This window comes from Microtus oregoni, unplaced genomic scaffold (genome assembly GCF_018167655.1).
Source record: "Microtus oregoni isolate MIOR12 unplaced genomic scaffold, Mior012 000040F_ref0000088, whole genome shotgun sequence".
Classification (NCBI taxonomy): Eukaryota; Metazoa; Chordata; class Mammalia; order Rodentia; family Cricetidae; genus Microtus; species Microtus oregoni.
Window position 1 is genome coordinate 17,468,889 of NW_024543207.1, and position 21,997 is coordinate 17,490,885.

The 21,997-nt window shown below is 39.8% G+C and overlaps 1 pseudogene; it reads left to right on the forward strand.

Annotated features, from left to right (window-relative positions):
- The window catches only part of LOC121433626, a 77,477-nt pseudogene that overhangs the window by 27,833 nt on the left and 27,647 nt on the right, over positions 1 to 21,997 (forward strand).

Genomic DNA, 21,997 nt, shown 5'->3' on the forward strand with positions numbered 1-21,997 from the left:
ACTTCCTAGTGAACAGACATCAGTCATTTCCTTCACTTAAAGAAAAAATCCTTCATGTTTAACAGTTCTGGTTCATGTAATGCTTTCTGCAAGCTGTGCCTTTTACATCAGTCCCTTGGTCCTTTCACCAGAACATCTGAGAAAGTCTTGGGTCAGTGAAAGTCCCCATAGTGACTAAACCTATTGCCAAATTTCCTAATTATAAATTTGTTAAAAATATTTGTAATTCCATTTTGTCTACATATTGTTCATTAATTGTTCTGTTCCTTGGTTGCTGAAACTAATGTCCCTTGGTACAGTCATTTGCATCACTCTGTGCATGCTCAGGAATTCTAGATCCCAGCCCAGAGTCGCTGGATTAGAGCTGCATCTTCATTGGATTTATCATTTGTTATTGTTCATATTGAGTTGAGCGGTACCCTCTCCATCACCATGGTTCTCTAGTGTGAGAAATGTACATTATGTGTGGTGTAGTGTGATATTAGCATGGGACAAAATGCTTATTTTAAAATTTTATTTTTTATTTATGTTGTGTGCGTGGTTATACTACTATTGTCTTTGTCTAAGAAATTGATCCTCTGGAACTGGAGTTACAGACAGTTGTGAGCAGCCATGTGGCTGCTGGGAATCCATCCAGGTCCTTTGGAAATGCAGTGAGGGCTTTTTACTGCAACAGTACTCTTTTGTAGATACCCTCACTCTCCATTGTATGGTTCTTAAATGTATAGTATGCATTGGAGTTCCTAGGCTCTTCTGCCATTCACTTTCCTTAGTGCTGAGTCTTGTGCAACATCACAGCACTGCATCAGACTTATGTTAGGGACATTGCTCACATATATCAGAAGTTCTTCTAGCTCTCTTCTCACTCGGGGTGACCTTTAGATTAATATGTAGAAGTGTATATTCCTCTCTTTGTTTTTATTGCTGTTTTAATTTTTATAATATACAGTATTCATTTCTTTATCTTTATTTCAGGAAATGGTGTCATTCAGTGACGTGGCCATTGATTTCTCTGAAGAGGAGTGTGAATGACTGGGCCCTGATCAGTGGAATTTGTACAGGGATGTGATGTTGGAGAAGAATTTCAGCAACTTTGTGTTCCTGGGTGTGTTTTCCTCTTTTTAAGTTGTTGTTGCCTTTTAAGCCAAGGCTGTCCTAATCAGGAACTGCAATTCTCAGTCTAACAGGTAAAATGGGCTGGGTTTTGTTTTGTTTTTTGTTTTGTTTTGTTTTTGGTGTTCTGTAGACCAGGCTGGCCTCAAACTCACAGAGATCCGCCTGCCTCTACCTCCCAAACAGATATATTTTTTGATAGACAGGTCATCTTCAAACCCTTCAGAGATCTACGGAATATATCATTTAAGATGTTTTAATAGCAAAGTTTCCCTTTTTTATAACAATAAGATATGTCTGCTAATGACAGCACCAATCTACTTTGGAGATGATAAGCATCCTACACTGCATTTTAGATAAATGTGCCTATAAGTTGTCTTTGTTAGCCCTTTGTTAGTCTTGTTTTCTGATTCTTCTGTCTTAATCACCCAAGACACTGCCTGACAGGCAGGGTTACCAAGGATGGTTTCAATAAGCATCTTGAAGAGATGGTGCTAAGTTTAACATTAACTTCCTGCTTCCTTATTTTTAAGTAAAACAGATTAGTCTTAGTTTTCACGCAGTAGTAGTAAGATCACAAAATAAGTAGACCTGAGCTTTAAACTTACAGGTATTAGCAGAAATAACTAGGAAACGTGGTAAACATTGCTATGAAAGCTTGGGCTCACAGGTTAACACCGGGTGCTGAGATCACAGGACTGAAACAGCCTGATCCCCTGTGGCTGTGACTGTGCTCAAGCCTGCTTCTTTGCAACTTCATCAGCAAGCAGTTGGGCTCAACACAGTCACTGTACAAATCACCTTTTGTGCGATCCCGGAAGTTGTTCGCGCTGACTTATGGGAAATGTAGTTCCAAACACGATGACGTCACAAGACGGGTCTTGGCTACTTCCGCATTCAGTATTGAAACTTAGCTTCTCCCCAAAGTTAGGCGAGTGTTCTGCTCAGCGCTGGGCTTGGATCCCTGACATGGAGGTTGGTGCAGGGTGCAGCGCCGTCCTGCAGATCTGAGGGACTGTGCAAGGTGGCGGGTCCGGCATGGAGGTTGCTGACTTGGGCTGCTTAGCGGGGAGGCGGGAGAAGCTGACCTGGAGATGCTGTGCTGACCTAGGCTGGGCCACTGCACCAGGGTGCAGGTTTGACAGGGTAGAGGGCGCCACGCCAAAGCCATGTTCTGTGAGTGCCCAGTCTCCTAGGACGCCCCTGCTGCCCGAGCCCACCCGTGGTTCTGGGACTGAAGGGCTGGCTTAGTAGTCTAGGAATGGAAATTGGAAAGAACCGGTTGCAAGGGCAGAGAAGGTCTATGACTGCTCAAGTCTGAGGAGTGAAGGGAACTCACTTTCCTGCTTGCTGGGAAGCATGCTCTCCCTCGTGACCTTTGCTCGCATAACGGTAGTCATAATTCTCAGGACTTCTAGATCTCTTCCCTCCTATCCTCTATGGTCAACCTACTGCTCCTGGTTTAAGCTCACAGAGGTGCCTATTGTTCCTAGTTTCCAGAGACAGAGCCCTGTGAGGGCTATTGTTATATGGAAGGTTAGTTCCGTCCCCTGTGGCATGGTTTGTTATGGGCGCCTCTGGTTGAATAGGAATCCCTGCTGTACACGCCGTGACTTGAACCATCACATTAACATCCCTGTGTAGCCACGGGTATTGATGTGTCGTTGTGCAATCCACATAATCCAGAGTTTACACTGCAGAGTGGAAGAGACTCGACAATAGTGCTGCATCAGTATCGCTTGAGACTGGGTGACATCAGAAGTTTGGACTCCTTTTCAGATATGAGGGAGGACGTGATGTGATGAGAGAAATGGGCCTCATGATTGACAGGAGGAGGCTTGAATGTCTGGGTAAGGGGTGGGGGAACGGCCCTGCTCCTCTGGCAGGCGCTGTACATTGTCCTCGCATTACGTGCCTTTCTGTCTCTTTCTTTTATCTGCATTGTTTGCACTCAGTAAACACCCTCAGTCCCTCAATGTGGCATCCAGGTCCACTGATGCTCCTCAAATGGGTCTAGAAAGATTTGCCAAAGTTTTCGTGGTGGGCTGAAGACAATAAGAGATAAATTTGGAAGACTGTAGCCCACTAAGGGTTCTTTGGATTGCCTATAGAAGCGTCCTGTTCATGGGAAAACTGCCACTCTAGTCTTAGCGAGAAAACGGGATAGCTTCGTCTGGAGTCATTTGGGTGTCCATGTCCTTGGGATGTAGAGTTTCGTTATCCCAAATAACTTGTTCCAATGTGGAAACAGTTTCATAGGTTTTCAGAACAAAGACTGTGATTAATCAAGACAAGTTTAAAATACATTGGCAGGTGCTATGAGATGGGGGACCTATTCTTTCTGCCTAAGAAACTATCTGGTTACATTGTTGGCTTTTGAATAGATGGAAGCTAGCATTCTGCCAAGTCAGTGGACTCTGAAAGTCTCTTTCATCTATTGTCATAAGCTGTTTGGTCCACCACAGAGTGATAGAAGAAATGAATGTTTCTGAAGGATAAAACCAGCCCAAGGAAAGCTAATTACTCTCTGAACCTGCAACATCCCAGTTCCCAGTCTCCCCACAATAATGAATCTCCACATGGTCCATCAGTCTCTGCAGACACAGACTCCTCCCAAGAGTTTTCACTCAGCCAGACACAGCTTCTTTTCAGTAATTTTCCTCCACAGCCACTCCCCTAGCTCATGTGCTCTTGCATATACTGCCCAAGTGTGTGTCAAGCCAAGTGTTTGTGCGCTGGAGACTGGCTGATGACATTGGAGTGCACTCTTAGGAAACATAGGCTTCAAACCACCTTGTTTTAGCTCCTGAAATTTTCAGTGAGTTTCCAACCGTATTTAAAATAATAGACACTTCCTTCTTAATGTTGCTGATATTTAGGGAAAATCGTAGCTGTATGGGAAATGGGAAAAGCACCCTGCCTTCTCCATCAGAACATTCCAGGAAGTGAGTCTAGGACAGTTTGTAAATGCAATGACATGTTTGGAGTTGAAAGTTTGTCTCAATTTGTCCTGCAGACTCTATCAAAAACTGTATTCAATTGTTTTGTTTGTGGTAAGTTGGCAACGAAAGAAACAAAACCAAGAAAGGAATAATCCTTAGAAGTCCGGGTTTGAATCATTTTCAGTTTTGAGTTAAAAATTTCTGTCACTGAATCAAGGATACTTGTCAACCTCCATAGTCATGTCTCTCCATAATCAGTGCCCCAGTGTTCTTCTCAGCCTCCTTCATGAAGTCACATCCGCCCTGTCTTCTCTCTGTCTCTGTCTCTAGCACCCTGCAGGGGTGTTTGTGAGCATCATAGCTAGCAAAATAACTAGGCAGGGAAAGCAAGAAGGTAGTTCTGCCCAGCAACATTCAGTGGCAGGTGGTTGGTTCAAATGTCAGGAGTGTGCCCCCAGGGCGTTACGTTAGACACATTTATGCACATGCACAATTAAGTGAAAATTCTTCTGGTGATAATTAACCCAAGCCCATATGCATAACAGAGTATACATAAATTGCGTTGAGGAATAACGTAAACTAAGTACAGGACATATGTGACTACAGGGATACTCTTTGTGTCGCTGTAGATTGACTGAGAAAAACGGGTTGAAGGATGGATGAGATAAACTAATTTACAAGGGTCTGCAGGACGGCCTCTGGCAGCATCAGCTGCAGCCACACAGATAGAACCAAGTCAGCAGGCTTGGAATCCGCTGTAGGCTTCTGGACAGAAAGCAGGTTTTGCATTCCTTCCCTCAAAGGAAGAACTCTGTATACTTTAGATTTCAGGTTCCTCAAGTGCATATGTGCAGACAAAGACCTCTATGCCCACTACACACCCCACAAAGTCATTTTTTACATTCCAGGTTTCTGCAGTTACTTCAGTGTACGTGAAAAACATGATTTCCATCTAGAGGCCTCAGATGACAAAAGACATGGAATGTTTGTCTTTGTGGATTTGGGTTGCCTCAATGTGATCGTTTCTAGTTCCATTTACCTGTGAATTCCAGTTTTCTTTACAGCTGCACAGTATTCCATAATGGATGTGTACCACATTTTCATTATTGTTTTGTCAGTGGAAGGATATTTATGTCATTTCCATTTCCTAGCTCTTATGAATAGAACAGCGATGAACATGGCCAGGAAACTGTCTGGATCTTTGAACTTTTACAGAGTAGTTTAGTTGGGGCATATAGGAGATTTATTTTTGAACTTTTTTGGAATTTTTCTTTTCTGATTTCTAGAGTGGCTAATAGTTTGCAATCCCAGCAAAAGTGGATAAAGGTTCCCTTTCCTCCACGCCCTCTCCAGCATTGCATATTAGTTGTTTTGCTGATCCTTGCCATTCTGACTGTGGTAAGATGAACTCTCAGAGTTGTTTAGACTTGTGTTTCCTTAATCTCTCAGTACCTGAACAATTTTTGAGATATTTCTCTGACATTTTGGTCCTCTTTTGAGTACGCTCTGTTCAGGTCTCAGGCCCATTTTGAGAATGGGCCCTTTGTTTAATTGTTGTTGTTTTTGGATTCTGTTTTTTTTAGTTCTTTGTATATTCTGGAGTTTACTCCTCGGTCATGTGTATAGCTGGCAAAAATTCTTCTATTCTGTGGCTTCCTCTTTACCCAATTATTATTTCTGTAGCTGTACTTAACTTTTTTTCTGGAGCAAATCAAGTCCTGTTCACAGTGTCCTTCCCTACAGCTACCTTCTGTGTTTCATTCTGTCAGTGTGAGGTGATTGGTTGGTTTGGTGTTATTTTTCCCATACAGTGATAGATCCAGATGTAATTTCAGTCTTCTGCAAGTGGAAATCTATTTCCTCAGGAACACTTGTTGAAGATGCTTTCTTTTCTCCAGTGGATATTGTTGGCATCTTTGTAACCTTTAAAAGGCTGAAGTTATCTATGCTCGTGTTTAACAATTTAGTTTTGTTCTATTTGTCTGCTCTACATATTTGTTTTCTATGATGGTTCCATTTTTCCTTTTTATTACTTTGGCTCTGTACTATATCTTGCGGTCATGAGTGGTACCCCTCTTTTTGCTCAAGATTGTTCTGGCTATGGCTATGTGGGCTTCTTTTGTGATTCTTTATGAACTTTTGATACCGTTCACTCCTGTGAAGAATGAGATGTGGATGGGTTGGTAGGATATAATTTTTTCAATACTCTATTGTGTATAGTTCTTTCTACTTCAACTATGACAGCGAGTTTTGCTTTGGGTAGTAGCTCAGCTTGGATGTTATGGTCTTTTCATATTTGGAATGCATTTCTCCAATCTCTTCTGGCTTTCGGAGTTTCCATTGAGAGACTGGCTGTTGTAGTGATATTTTATGTGTACTTTAATAAATAAAGCTTGGTTGAGGATCAGAGGACAAAGCCACTAGAGCCGAGGGAGTGGTGCCACACACCCAGAGGCAGTGTGATCTCTGTGAGTTCAAGGCTATCCTGGGCTACACAAAATCCACCCAAAAACAGATCCAGGTGGTGGTGGCTCACACCTTTAATCCCAGTGTTTGGGAGTCGCACACCTTTAATCCCAGCACTAGGCAGGTGGGCATAGGAGTGATGTGGCTGAGCGGAGAAAGGAATATAAAGGGGAAGAGACAGGAACTCACTCAAGTGTGGAGTTTGAGGATTTGTGAAGACGGGATCTCATCCTTTTGGTCTGAAGATTTGGCAGAGGTAAAGGGACTCTCTGGTGGTTGGCTGCTTTGCTTTTCTGATCTTCACCTGGAACCCCATTATCTGTCTCTGATATGTGCCACAGGCTGTTATCCAAATAAATGTGCTCTTTTCCTTAGAGATTTTAGTATATCATGAGGCTCATAGTTTCTGGTCTTGTCGAGTTAGTGTTCTGTCTAATCCTTATATTTGTATGGATGTGTCTTTCCTTAGTTTATGGAAGATTTCTTTTATGATCTTATTGCAGATCTTGTGTATGGCATTTGCCTGGGGATTTTTTCCTCATCTGTGCCAATAATTGGAAGGTTTCGTCTTTTTATACTGTCTTATAATTCCTATCTTTCCTTCCTGCAGATTTTTTATTCTTCTTATTATTTCATATTTTTAGCTTATTTTATCTAGATCTTCAATTTTATCTGTGAGTTCTGACATGCTATCTTCTGCTAGATTCATTCTCTTGTAAGTCTTTCTTCTGAGTTTTGTTTTTTTTAATTACTGGGCTTTTCAATTCCATCTCCATTCCTGCTAGAATTCTCTTCAGTATTTCCATTTATTGAATTCCGGCTTCAAATGATGGATTATCTTTGTCATTTCTATCATTCTTATGTTTTTATTTTCTTTGGCATAAGCCAGACATTTATCTTCCTTGTGTACATTGTCTTTAATGGCATTGAGATATGTCTTCATGTCCTCCTTAGACTTTTTATTTATTTATTTATTTATTTATTTATTTATTTATTATATTCTTTCTGCGTGTATGCCTGAAGGCCAGAAGAGGGCAACAGACCTCATTACAGATGGTTGTGAGCCACCATGTGGTTGCTGGGAATTGAACTCAGGACCTTTGGAAGAGCAGGCAATGCTCTTTCACCGCTGAGCCTTCTCTCCAGCCCCCCTTAGACTTTTTTTGTAGTCTTTGATGAAGTTAATGATTGTACCTTGAAATCTGTGTCTTGGTTTGTTCATCTCTTGGTAAACATTTCTACAGAATGTGCAATGTTTGGGGGACGAAGTCAGCTTGGTCTTTCATTTTTCCCGTGAGAACTAGGCATGTGGTCTGTAGGAGAAAAACACAGGCACACCCTCGCAGTCAGGCTACCTGTGGCAAACTTAAATGTTGTTTTACTAGGTTTGTGTGTCTGACTTCATAGCAGTTTCCTTTATTCTCTGTTATAAAGCAGCTCTACCTTCTTTTGACACACATGCTTCAGTTTTCTTTATATTCATTTTTCTGTAGTGTTGGATTCATCAAAAGGAGGCTAGAAATGAATTTCTATAATTTGTGTGAATTTTAACAAAATCATAAAAGTAAAATAATCAGGGAATTGTGGTCGACCTGTTTAATGTGGCATACTATTCAGCTGCATAAGGATGTAATATAGTCATTTGAAATGGTATGGATAATGTTAGATTTCTGAACACAGAGTAGAGACGCAAGGCACGAGAGAGGCTGACAACAACAGAGGAGACCGGCCATCAGTACTCACGGAGACGGGCACCAGCTCTCATCAGGTCCTACCTGATGTGCTTGTGCTATCAGGCTGGGGAAGAGTTAGATCTCCCAGTAAATGCCCGATTGGCTCTCTCATGGCACTGGATCCTGCGTCAGACTGGCCTAGCCAAGTATACTATTGGACAGGGACAGAGAAACATATTTCCCACTGTTCTCTCATGAGGTCCTCTGAGGATGCCTTGGGATAGTGTAACTCCTCACATTGAATAAACTTGCTTCTAAATTTCCTAATAATAAACTTATTAAAATATTTGTCATTCCATTTGTCTATGAATTCTTCATTTATTCTTCTATCTCTTGTCTGATCAAATTCATGTCACTGGCTACATTGTTACTTGCATCATTCTCTACATGGTCAGGATCCCAGAGCTCATCCCAGAGGTGCTGCATCAGATCTGCATCTTCATTGTATTTCTTATTCATGATTGTGTATAATATGTTGAAAAGTACCTTGTCCATCACCGTGGCTCTCTACTGAGAGAAATGTATATAATAGGTGTTGTATTATAATACAAACATGGGACACTAGAGGTATACTTTTTTTCAAAATTTTGCCCTTTATTTATTTTCTGTGTGGGGGTATTTTGCTAGTGTCCATGTCTAAGAGATTGTCTGAGCCTCTGGAACTGGAGTTACAGACAATTTTGAGCAATCATGTGACTTCTGGGAATCAAGACAAGGTGCTTTGAAAGATCAATCAATCTTTGTAATTACTGAGCCATATCTCTAGCCCTATCATACTGATTCATAGATCCACATACTCTCCATTTTATGGTTCTTTAAAGTATAATATCCATGAGAGTTTCTAGGATCTTCTTCTGCCTTCACTTTGTTTAAAGCTGAGTTCCATATACCATCACAATACTACATCAGACTTATTTTAGGGACATTGCTTACCTATATCAGAAGCATTTCTAGCTCTCCTCTGATTCTTAATGACTTTAGATTTGTATGCAGAGGCACATGATTCTTCATGGTATTTGTGCTATTGCTGACAGTTTTAATAAATGCAGTGTATGTATTCATTTATTGTTCTTTATTTCAGGATATGCTGTCGTTCTGGGATGTGGCCATTTATTTCTCTGCAGAGGAGTGGGAATGTCTGGGTCCTGCTCAGTGGAATTTGTACAGGGATGTGATATTGGAGATTTACAACAATCTTGTGTTCGTGGGTGAGGATCTCTTTTGTGATAAATTCTTAATGACTGTCTGCATGAAACGTGCTACTTTTGTAGACTGTCGGGTGGGATTTGTGCTTACAACAGTCGCATGAGCAGGGTATGTACATGTTAAAGAGAATTTCACACTCATCAGTTTTAATAGTTGTCCTTGGAACTAAGGGCCAAGAACCTCAAGACATTCAAATCCTAAATTCCTCTGAAGCAGTCTGATGTGCCCGTTATATAACACATGAAGAGTTGTTCCTCTATGATTGTTTATTGTGTCTTCTCATTCCCTCTGCACACAGTCCAGGGGAGAACATGGGATTCCCAGGAGAACACACTAACAATGTTGTTCCCTTTTCACACAATCAGGTCTTGCTTCATCAAAGCCATACCTGGTGACATTTCTGGAGCAAAAACAAGAGCCTTCAGACATGAAGAGACAAGCAGCTGCCGCCACGCAGCCAGGTGTGTAGGGATGAGGGGTCAGGGAGCAGAGTGGGAGGCCAGTGGTCCAGCAGAAATCTGGGCTTTATCCTTAGAACTGAGAAATGAGGTTTCAGGGGAATTCCTTTTTTTAGCGATCTCCCTTTCTGTCCTTTGCTTTCTGTGGAGGACATGTCTCAGATGTTTATGATGCTCGGAGTTTTCCCACACTTTCTTCTTCTCCTCCTATGAGATTAACTTGTCTTTACAGTGATTCCAAAGCTCTGTCATTTCTTAGTGAACTGATTTTTTATATGATTGTCTTGGGTATTTATTTTCCTCATAAAATATTCATTAATCTTCCTATCTTAAATCTTTGGAAAATGTTATTTAATATTGTAATGATAGTCATCTAGTTATCCAATGTAACTTTCATGCCTTTCAAAACAAAATTCTGCATTAGAATATGTATAAATTATGTATATAATGTGTGTACATTATAACATATAATTATAATGTATATAACATGTACATATAATTTATATACATATATTATGTATAAATGTGTTTATTATAATAATGAGTAATTGTTTTGTTTTTAAAAATAAGCATGGTAAAAATAGAGAATTTTGCTCGGCTTTCATTCATTTTTCATCCTTTACTCATCAGGCAATGAACAATATCCAGTTAAAGAATGTGGTAAAACCTTTCATTGGAACTCACAACTTCCTAACCACCAGAGGATACATTTAAGAATGAAGCCCTATACATGTGAAGAATGTGGCAAGTCTTTTTGTTTCCCATCATTACTTTCTATACACAAGAGAATTCATACAGGAGAGAAACCCTACAAGTGTGAAGTATGTGGCAAAGCCTTTCATTCTCCATCATTATTTTCCGTGCACAAAAGGATCCATACAGGAGAGAAACGCTACAAGTGCGAAGTGTGTGGCAAGGCCTTCCATTGTCCATCATTACTTTCTGTACACAAGAACATTCATACGGGAGAGAAACCCTATAAGTGTGACGTATGTGGCAAGGCCTTCCATGCTCCATCAGTACTTTCTAGACACAGAAGAATCCATATAGGGGGAAAACCCTATAAATGTGAAGTGTGTGACAAGGCCTTCCATTGTCCATCAGTACTTTCTAACCACAAGAACATTCATACAGGAGAGAAACCCTACAAGTGTGAAGAATGTGGCAAGGCCTTCCATGCTCCACCATTACTTTCTGCACACAAGAGAATTCATACAGGAGAAAAACCTTACAAGTGCGAACTGTGTGGCAAGGCCTTCCATACTCCATCATTGCGTTCTGTACATAAGAGAATTCATACAGGGAAGAAACCCTACAAGTGTGAAGTATGTGGTGAGGTCTTTAGCACCCCCTGGCAAATATCTAGTCACTTGGTAATGCATTATGGAGAGAAACCATACAGGTGTGAGGAGTGTGGAAAAGCCTTCTCTACAAAGTCATACCTAACTAAGCACAAATTACTTCACAGTATGGTGAAACTTTACAGATGTGAAGAATGTGGCAAACAGCTCAACAGTTCTCGAAGTCTTCAAGAACATCAAAGAATTCATTCTGGAGAGAAACCCTACAAGTGTAAAGAATGTGGCAAAGACTTCAGAACATACACAGCACGTTCTAGACATCGGACCGTTCATATCGGAGAGAAATGTTACAAGTGTGAAGAATGTGGCAAAACCTTTTACCAGTCTTCCGGTCTAAAGCAACACCAAAGAAATCATCTGTGAGAGAAAGCACACTGGTGTGAAGAATGTGCCAGGACTTTGAGACTTACAAAGAACTTCTGAAACTCCCGAAATTCACATTGGAGAGAAATGTCCCAAGTGTGAAAATTGTTGCCAGCCCTGTAGTAGCTTTCTAGTATTTCTCAACAAAAGGTAGTTCAACTGTAGTCAAGAGCAAAGATTTTAAGGTGTTCATTAAATGTTTTACACTTCTTCAGACCACAAAACATATGAATTTTTTCATTCCGAATAGAAGCCCTAAGGATAGGAATGTGGTAAAGTTTCATAATATTTCAGACTATACCCAGCACAAAGAATACAGAATGGAAGCCAGCCATGCTCATGTAAAGAATGTAATGAATTTTTCATTAATTGAATGATTTCTTTCTGACCACCATCGAATTTATCCTGAGGAGAAGCACCACAACTGTGAAGGATGTACCAATGTCTTTGAAGGCACCTTACAAAAAAAGAGGAAGTTCTGAAGCTTAGCAACATGCCTATGATTGTGAAGAGTCATCATCCGGCCCTTACGGTACAAGAGTCTCTGCAAATGTAGACTATGCCCAGGCATTTAGCTGTTCCTCATGCCTGTTTTCACGTCATAGAGTACTTATAGGTATAGTGTACTGCAAATGCTAAGACTATGACAAGGCCTTTATCTGACTTTCCTATCAGAAGTGTTTTCTGAGACTTTATACCAGTAAGAAACTCTACACACCCTAAAGTATGAGAAAGTCTTCAATAATATTACTATCATCAACACAAAAGTCTATACATCCAAATCATTTGGAAACTTCTCATGTAATATTTTAACCATCAGCACCAAAGGTTCTTCACTGATGAGATGTTCTACAAATGCAGATTTCCTTCTGCTCTCAACTTTATACAGACAAGCAATACCTGATGGATCCTCAGTTGAGGGAATCTCTGAATCTGACTGACCGTTGGGCGTGTCTGTGGGTCATTTTCATGAATTCAAATTGACATAAGAGACTCTAGACCACTAGATGATGGTAGTGCACTTTGTGGGTGCCACTCTTAGTGAGCTGGTCGTGTGTGTGTAAGAAGATAGTGGCATTTCTCCATGGTTTCTATGTCACCTACTGTCTCTATATTTCATCTGTGTTCCCTGGCCCTGGCTTCCATGGAAGATGAAATGTAGACAGTGAAATGAAATAACCTCTTTTCTCCCCCTAAGTAATTTTGGGTCATGGTGTTAATCACACCAAAAGAAATAAAACTAAGTAAACAATATGGGAAGACTTTCTACTCTTCTTTATACACTAGTTATCATCGGAGCCTTCATACTTGAGATAATATCACAAGGCTTTGAGGTTTCTTCAACATTAATTCTACACTAAAGCATTCAAAGTGTAGAAATTCCCTACTGATACAAAGAATATTATAAATATTTTATTTGTTTTTATCAGGATTCAAATACCATAAAGGGCAAACTGTAGAGGAATCCTATGAAAAGAAAGGAAACTCAAATCTAAACTCACTGTCAGTGCATGGTGGAAGTAGTCAGTTTTTATCTTCTAGGAGCTCACAGTTAAGAAACTACCTTGTGTCTCAGACTAGCTATGGAACAGAATCTTTTCTACTCTAGAAATTGTTAAATACTTTGTGAATCTTTCAAATTGGATTTTACTTTGTAAATAAAATGATGTAATACTGGGGAGAAGTGCCCATGCACACACATATTGGAAGCCTATCCATGCTCAGAAATTCTTAAGAAAGTCTTAAGGTTGCTGACAATGCCTTCACTGCAGCTCTAGGGAGGAAGACAGAGCAGACATGACCTCATTCTAGACAGACTTGTCAATCAAATGTCCAGGTGGAAGCCCTGCTTGTTGAATCTAGTTTCTCTAAGTTGAGGAAGTTGTTCTGAGTCGGGGTAAAACATAGTCTGGAATAAAGGAATTGACTATGAACTTCACAGTCTTCATTCACATGAAGTCTATAATGAAAACATTAAATCTTCCTTGTGATGGGGTTTGTATTTTTGTCTCAAACATGAAATGCATCAAAATCTTCCAAAAAGAGATGGATATTCTCAGTACTCCATGATTCCATGTAGCTTCTTCACGACAGTGTGTGCAATCCATGGTCCTAAAATATATTTCTGACACCGTTGTATTCGAGGAGGAATCATCGCAGTGTTCTGCTTAGCACAAATGAGGGAAGGTAGAGTGAACACAAAAATTAAATTAGACAAACAAATGGGTGAAAGTGTGGAAACAGAATTTACAGAAAAGTGGAAAGATCTTTAGATGGATTCGGGAAGTTCATTGCAAGTAAACACCAGAGATTGGTAATTTTCACTTCGTTCAATGATTTTTAATCATCTCCGTGGCCCTGACCGATGTCCTTTACTGCGTGGATTCCAGCATTCATATGAACCCTATGCCGGCCCTGGAGTCTGATCCACGTCTGGCTCACACTGTGTCTAAGCACAGGAGGACAAGGATTATTTATTTTTGTTACTGGGTACTAAACCAAAGCCACCTTCATTATAGTCAAGTGGCATAGCTCTTACCCCTAAGCCTAGCCCACCCTGTCCATTCTCTACCGTGTGTTTAGATAAAACGCATCTATAAATTGTCCTTGTTAGCCTTGTTTTCTGAGTCTTCTGTCTTAAGCACCTGAGACGCTGTATGAGCAGCAGGATTACCAAGGATGGTTTCAAAAAGCATCTTGAAGAGATGATGCTTAGTCCTACATTAGCTTCCTGCTTCCTTATTTTTAAGTAAAACAGACCAATGTGAATTTTCACGCAGTAGTAAAATCCCACACTAAGTAGACCTGAGCTTTAAACTCACAGGTATTAGCGGAAATAACTAGGAAACGTGGTAAACCATTATTGGAAAAAGGCTGGGCTCACAAGCTAACACCGGGTGCTGAGAACGCAGGACTAAAACAGCCTGATACACCGTGACTGTCCCTGTGTTCAAGCCTCTTTCCTTACAACTTCATGCAAACAAAACTTGGCAGGAACCCAGTCACTGGCATGCACATCTGAGGGACTGGGCAAGTTGGCGGGTCCGGCATGGAGGTTGCTGACTTGGGCTGCTTAGCGGGGAGGCGGGAGAAGCTGACCTGGAGATGCTGTGCTGACTTAGGCTGGGCCACTGAACTTGGGTGCGGGTTTGAGAGGGGAGAGGGCGCCACGCCAAAGCCATGTTCTGTGAGTGTCCAGTCTCCTAGGACGCCCCTGCTGCCCGAGCCCACCTGTGCTTCTGGGTCTGGAGGGCTCAGTAGCCAAGGAATGAAGCTTGGAAAGAACAGGATCGCATTGGCAGGCAGGCCTGATGCAGTTTCCTCAGAGTTCTGCATGCAGAACAGTTTCAAGACTGCTGTCTGCGATAATCCAGCCTCACAAAGTAATCTAGCCAGGACTCCAGATAAGCCTTGTGCTTTCCCATTGCACAGAGACTGGGTAACATATGTTATTGCTGGTTTTTCCAGCAGTTTGTCAGTATCTTCATTTTTTCAGGTTACCTAAAAAGATGCCTTTGCCCATAGACAACAGAAAGCCATATACTCTAGAGAATAAAACACCCACATTGCCAAGTGGTTGGGTGGGCAGTTTTTGGTCATTTGGTGGGTTATGGAGGTTGTTATCATTTTGGAGGACTATAGGAATATAGAATATAAAGACAACTATTAACCTCAAATATTTTGCATTGTCATGAATTTTGGTATGTTGATACAAATTTAAAACTATTTTGGTATACTATATATTCAAGTTTCTATTCTTGTTTGGGGTATTGTACTTATGCAGCTCATCTACAAATATGATGTATACTTAAGAAATGCAGGTTACTAGTTAGTCCCCTATGATAATCAAACTTGGAGTCATGGTAGGTATGCTTTCAAGTTTAAACAGATACATATTAGATAGATAGGTGATCATCAACATTTCAAAGACCTATGGAATATAGCATTTAAGATGTTTAATAACCTGAGACTTTTCAGGACAGTGAGAAACATTTGCTTCTGGCAGCACCAGCTTACTTCAGAGAAGATAATGGGCACTGAAGAAATTCTATATGGAGTTTGCTTTCGTTTAGGCAGGAAACTGTGCTTGCCTTGACTGCTGACAGTATGCTGTCCTAATTCAACAAGCACAGAAAGGAAAATGATTGCTGAACTTTGACAAAACAAGGCAGGACATTACAATAAAACTTCCGTTTCATAGAAAAGTTTGACAGATGTTCTAAATCTGTAGGCTGGAGACAGATTTCTATATGTTTAGAAGTGGTTTGCAATACGCTTATGGTTTACTCAGGTAATATTATATCCTTCTGGGGTCTTTTTTGAAGTTGAACACTGGGCAATTATAGTTATAATTTTTCTTATATATGATAGAAGGTAAAGTGGGTACAAATTTTAGACTCACCAAGAGAGGATTAATAATGTAGTACTTTCTCGGAATTTGCCAGATATAAATGGACTAGATATTGTAAATGTAATCCTTCCTTGATAATTTTTCTTCTTTTATGTGGTTTTTCTTTGTTAATGTTAAAACCCTTCTGTTTATTTAGACAAAATGGAGAAATGTGTAGACTTTTACAACTAGGCAAAGATGTGTTACTTTTGTTTATGCCATGGATTATTACTTAAACTGTGTGAAGGTATGTTACTTTTGTTTATGCCGTGGATTATTACTTAAACTGTGTGAAGGTGTGTTACTTTTGTTTATGTGGGGGGATTATTAAACTGTGTGAAGGTGTGTTACTTTTGTTTATGCTGTATTTGCTTAATTATGGAAAGGTGTGTCGGTTTTATTTGATCTTGCCTAGCTATGGCAACTGATTGTCCTCATAGAAAGCTAAGTGGCCAATAACTAGGCAGAGGGAGGATAGGTGAGGCTGAAGGGCAGAGAAAATATTAGGAGAAATCTAGTCTCTGCGGGAGGAAGGAGAAGGAGGAAGAGGAGAGAATGGGGGAGATGTCCGAGACAAAAAGTAAGGCTGCTGCCAACCAGTCAGATATAGAGAAGCACTGAAAGAAAGAAATGTGGAAAGCCGTTAGGGCAAAGGTAGATAAAAAAGAAACAGGGTAATTTAAGTTAAGAGAGCTAAATAGAACAGTACCTAAGCTAGGCTGATCATTCAAAACTAATAATAAGCTGGGCGGTGGTGGTGCACGCCTTTAATCCCAGCACTCGGGAGGCAGAGGCAGGCAGATCTCTGTGAGTTCGAGGCCAGCCTGGTCTACAGAGCTAGTTCAGGACAGGCTCCAAAACCACAGAGAAACCCTGTCTCAAAACAAAACAAAACAAAAAAAAAAAACAAAAACTAATAATAATTCTCTGTGTCATGATTTGGGAGGTGGTTGGCAGCGCAAGAAAGGCTGGTGCAGTTTTTAATGACATTGAGGTGTTTCTTCATGTCTTTTAAAAGCTTTGTAGTCTTTGATGAAGTTTATGTAGTCTTAAAATCTGTGTCTTGGTCTTCATCTAAGTAATTCCTATTGCTAAACATTTCCATAGAACTCGTTATGTTCTGAGGGGAGATGCTGGCTTGATTTCTCATGCAGTCTATTTTTTCTGTGAGAACTAGATATGTATTCTGTAGTAAAAAGAAATGCAGGCACATCCTCACAGTCAGCCTAACTGCAGCAAAATTAGATGCTATTTTATCGGGTTTGTGTGTCTCACTTTGTTCACAACATGTCCCTTTATTCTTTTTAATTATGAAACAACTATATATTTTTAGCATTAATGTTTCATTTTTCTTTCTATTCCTTTTCTTGTGGTGTGGGGTCATCTAAATGGCATTGGAAATGAACTTCTACAATGTATGAATTTTAACAAAATCATAAAAGTAAAATAATCATGGAAATGCAGTAAGCAGAACCCCTCCACGACCTTGTCATCAGCTCTTGCCTCCAGGTTCCTGTCCTGTTTGAGTTCTGGAGAGGACATGTTATCCCCAGGAGAACCTACTAACAATGATGTTCCCTTTTCCCAAAATCAGGTCTTGCATCCTGTAAGCCATACCTGGTGACATTTCTGGAGCAACGACAAGAACCTTCTGATGTGAAGAAACAAGCAGCAGTAGCTGCCATGCAAGCAGGTATATAGAAATGAGGGGACAGTGGAAATTCAGAGACGCGGTAGAACACGAGACTTTCTCTGAGCATTAGTGCACAGTGTTCTGGTGGAAATCACTATTAAGGATCTCTTTCTGTCAAATGGTGATAATTGTCAGATGTGTAGGGTGATCTAAGGCTCATTCAGTGACAGTCAAACTCTGCCATTTCTAAAGGAACTTTAACTTGGATATATTATCTTCATAAGATATGCATAAAACTCCTATCTTGAATCCTTGAAATGTATTTTTAATATTATGGACAGGCTTCTTCTGCAACTTAACTCTGATAACTTCAAAGACCAAATCTCTATATATTAAAAGTATACACACACACACACACACACACATATATACTTTGAAAATACCTAAATATGCTCTCTCATATATATACACATACATGCATATACACATGTGTATATACATATGTATATATGCATATACGTATATCATATATATGTGTGTGATATACAAATATGTATATGTATATACAAGAGAGTGTATACATATATGATATGTATGCATACATATATATATATGAGAGAGTATATTTAGGTATTTTCAAAGTTTGACTACTTTGTTTTTATATAATCATAAGATTTCTATATTTGTTTAAGGGACTGATTTCCATTAGGATAATTAGACAAAAAGGGGAAATTTAGTGGCATTTCATTTGTATTTTAACAAATAAAGGTTTAAGATTTTTTAATTGTTGATTATATGCCTTCCTTACATGATTGACTTCCATTAATATTCCTTTGTTTACATATTATATGTTGTCATGATCTTCTTCCTTCAGTGGAAAGTTACATGATTTACAGCTATCATATGTTATAAATTAGACTGTTAAAAACAGGTTTAGAAAGTTGAATATAACTTATCATTTACACAGGATAATGCAAGTGTGAATAAATATTTCTATTTTTGTAAATGAGCACTGTAAATATAAAGGATGTTTCTCTCCTTTCATTTATTTCTCCACTTTTACTCACCAGGGAAAAAATGTTATACATGCAAAGCGTGTGGCAAATCCTTTGATTGGAAATCAAAATTTAGTAAGCATCAGAGAATTCATTTAAGAGTGAAACCCTACAAGTGTGAAGAATGTGCTAAGGCCTTTCGTGTTCCAGCATTACTAAGGGAACACAAGAGAGTTCATTCAGGAGAGAAACCATACAAGTGTGACTTATGTAATAAGGCCTTCCATGGTCCGTCAGTACTTAATAAACACAAGAGAATTCATACAAAGGAGAAACCCTTCAATTGTCAAGTAAATGGTAAGGCCTTTCATTTTTCGACAGTACTTTCAGAACACAAGAAAATTTATACAGTACAGAAACCCTACCAATGTGAAGTATGTGACAAGGCCTTCCATGCTCCATCAGTACTTTCTGTACACAGGAGAATTCATACAGAAGAGACACCCTGTAAGTGGGAAGTGTGTGGCAAGGCCTTCCGTGTTCCATCATTACTCTCTAAGCACAAAGTAACCCATACTGGAGAGAAACCCTACAAGTGGGAGATATGTGACAAGGCATTCCGTGCTCCATCACTGCTTTCAGTACACAAGAAAATTCACACAGGAGTGAAACCCTACCAGTGTGAAGTGTGTGACAAGGCCTTCCATTATCCTTCAATACTTTCTAAGCGTAAGAGAATTCATACAGGAGAAAAGCCATGCAAGTGTGAAGTTTGTGAAAATGCCTTCCATTTCCCATCATTACTTTCTGTGCACAAGAGAATTCATACTGGAGAAAAACCCTACAGGTGTGAAGTATGTGCCAAGGATTTCCATTGTCCATCATTGCTTTCTAAACACAAGCGAGTTCATACAGGAGAGAAACCCTACCAGTGTGAAGTGTGTGGCAAGGCCTTCCGTGCTCCATCAGTGCTTCCTGTGCACAAGAGAATTCATAATGGAGAAAAGCTCTACAAGTGTGAAGTATGTGGCAAGGCCTTCCACTGTCCATCATCACTTTTTTTTTTTTTTGGTTTTTCGAGACAGGGTTTCTCTGTGGTTTTGGAGCCTGTCCTGGAACTAGCTCTTGTAGACCAGGCTGGTCTCGAACTCACAGAGATCCGCCTGCCTCTGCCTCCCGAGTGCTGGGATTAAAGGCGTGCGCCACCACCGCCCGGCCCATCATCACTTTCTGAACACCAAAGAATTCATACAGGAGAGAAACCCTACCATTGTGAAGTGTGTGGTGCAGCTTTTAGGACTTCCCGGATTCTTTCTACTCACTTGATAATACATTCTGGAGAGAAACCCCACGAATGTGAAGAATGTGGAAAAGCCTTTTCTACAAAATCCTACTTATGTCAGCACAAATTAACTCACAATGCAGAAAACCCTTACAAATGTGCAGTATGTGGCAAAGGGCTCAACAACATGAAAAACTTTAGGGATCATCAAAGAATTCATTCTGGAGAGAAACCCTACAGGTGTAAAGAATGTGGCAAGGATTTTCGAAGTTCTACAGCATGTTCTAAACATCGGATAATTCATACTGGAGAGAAACGTTACAAGTGTGAAGATTGTGGGAAAAGCTATTACCAGTCTTCTGGTCTCAAGCAACATCGATGAATTCATTTGTGAGAGAAAGCACACAAGTGTGAAGAACGTGCCAAGATAGTCTGTACTCAATAAGAACTTTGGAAATACCTGATAATTCTTACTGGACATTAATGCCACTAGTGAGAAACTGTTACCAACCCTTTAGTAAGCTGACCAGTGTTTCTCAACACATGGTAGTTCATACTGAGGTGAAAATGTTCATAAAATATTTTTACTTCTTGATATCATAAAACATATCAAAAATTTTCATTCTGAATAGAAGCCCTCTTTGTGTGGGAAATGTGGTAAGGTCTTTATCACCACCAAAAATCTTTGTTGATAAGAAGATTTGCAGATACTTATTCCTATTTTGCTTCTGATAAAGCTTACACAGATAAACAACATGTGATATTGTCTCAAGCAGGTACATGACTGGAACTCCCTGACCCAAGGGCATGCCTGTGGGGCATTACCATGAATACTAACTGATGTAGATGAATCTAGACCACGAGATGATGCCAGTGCACCTTGGATGTGCCACTCCTGGACAGGTGGTCCAGGTGTAAGAGATTGCGATTAATGCCAAGTCGGAGATGATAACAGAAAACAGCATTCTACCATGGTTTCTGTTTTACCTGCTGCCCTAGACTTCAGCTGTGTTCTTCTGCCCTGGCTTCTAAGAATGATGAAGTGCAATCCATATCACTCCCTTTCTCTCCTGTGTAGTTGCTTATCATGGCTTTTACCACAGCAACAGAAACCACACTGGGTAAAGAATGTGGCAAGGTTTTCCAATCTTCTTTATGCCATAGTTATCATCAGAGCCTCCTTCCTTGGGACAATGTCACACGGCTCCGAGCTTTGTTCAGCCTTAGCTCTACATTAAAGTAATCGCATTGGAAAAAGTTCCACCGTTCCTCAAATATGGTAAAGTGTTTCTTGATTTTTTTTATTGTCAGTTGAACACCATAGTGTAGAGGAATTCTGTTAAAGCAAATGAAACTGTAAATAGATGAAACATGAGAAAATGAAATTAATTATGAGAAAATCATATTTAAGATAAACTACTGTAAACTCCAACAAAAGGTTATTTGACACACCTTCATATCAAGAATTTTTTTGTTGAGAAAACCTACAGATACAAATCATGTGGAACACATTTAGTTTAAACCCAATTTTTGTTAACCACAAGTGAATTCATATTATGTAGAAACCTTGTACATATGACTCCGGCAATAACTTTTAACTTTGTCCAACAAATACACTTTGTAAGACTAAATGAGGTTATATCAGAAAACATTTATGAAGGCAAAGAATATAGCAAAGTATTTCATCCTCCCTTAGATAATAATCAATTGAAGGAAATTAGTGTATAAGAGAAATCCTGTTAATATGGAGTGTTGAAAATTGGGAGGTATTGCTTGAGATTATTGTGACATCATTGTTTGATTGCTGGAAAAAAATACAAGTAATGGATGCTGGAATCATGTAGTTTGCTCAAGACTGTGGTGATCCATTTCTTATATAAACAAAATTATTACCTTGACCAAGATATTGGGGAGCCAGTTATATGATGGAGGGAAGTCCAGGATCTGCTAAGGAAACCTACAAGCAATGAGGAGCATGCATGGGAGACAGGCTATATGTCTTCCTGGTGAAGCTGGAAGGGCGGGGCCACACTGAGTCCTTTGATGTCAACACCA